This window comes from Perkinsus marinus (genome assembly GCF_000006405.1).
Source record: "Perkinsus marinus ATCC 50983 genomic scaffold scf_1104296962064, whole genome shotgun sequence".
In the NCBI taxonomy this organism is placed as follows: Eukaryota; Perkinsozoa; order Perkinsida; family Perkinsidae; genus Perkinsus; species Perkinsus marinus.
Window position 1 is genome coordinate 1 of NW_003205584.1, and position 925 is coordinate 925.

At 49.3% G+C, this 925-nt stretch overlaps 2 non-coding genes across 2 annotated transcripts; both read left to right on the top strand.

The window, feature by feature from the left end:
* Nucleotides 1–121: 121 nt before the first annotated feature.
* Pmar_PMAR021457 lies at nt 122–203 on the top strand. Its single transcript has one exon. It is a non-coding gene; the product is annotated as a tRNA-Ser (tRNA).
* A 319-nt stretch (nt 204–522) lies between these two features.
* Nucleotides 523–604, top strand: Pmar_PMAR021458. The gene has a single exon. It is a non-coding gene; the product is annotated as a tRNA-Ser (tRNA).
* The last annotated feature ends 321 nt before the right edge of the window (nt 605–925 follow it).

Below are 925 nucleotides of genomic sequence, written 5' to 3' on the forward strand. Positions count from 1 at the left end.
CGAGTCAGCTAAATATCATCGCCCTTGCAGAGGTACTCCGCGAGGCTGTGAGGGACTCCCCTTGCAACATGAACAGGGCGGCGATTCTCATCCGGAGAGATGAGATCTTTCGGAGCTTCCAGACAGCGTGTCCGAGTGGTTAAGGAGATGGACTTGAAATCCATTTGGCTCTGCCTGCGCAGGTTCGAATCCTGCCGTTGTCGTATGTCTGATGGCGTAAGGGTTTTCAAGACATCTGAGCAGTCTCGCTTTCGAATCCTCATAGCGACTCCGATGGACATTATGAACGAGTAGGATGCGAACGAACTGATGCGCATGACATTTGAGGAACATTGATGAGAATTGATGTATATCCCAAAAAATGTATCTAGTCAAAGCGCTGGGCGACGTATGCAAGAATGCGAGTCCGCTAAATATCATCGTCCTTGCTGAGGTGCTCCGCGATGCTGTGAGCCACTCCCCTAGCAACATGAATGGGGTGGCGATTCTCATGGGCAGAAACGAGATCCTCTGCGTCTTCCAGACAGCGTGTCCGAGTGGTTAAGGAGATGGACTTGAAATCCATTAGGCTCTGCCTGCGCAGGTTCGAATCCTGCTGCTGTCGTATGTCTGATGGCGTATGGGTTTTCAAGACATCTGAACAGTCTCGCTTTCGAATCCTCATAGCGACTCCGATGGACATTACGAAGGAGTAGGGTGCGAACGAACTGATGCGCATGACATTTGAGGAACATTGATGAGAATTGATGTATATCCCAAAAAATGTATCTACCTCTAGACTCTTATCCTATATAAGCCCTACCATTTCAGCGAATTCGCTGTCGTTGCAGCCATCATTTGGGAAGAGACCTCTTACGAAGAGTGCGAACGATACCATTACTACGCCGACGTTCTTGTCAAAGCGCTGGGCTACGTAGCAAGAATG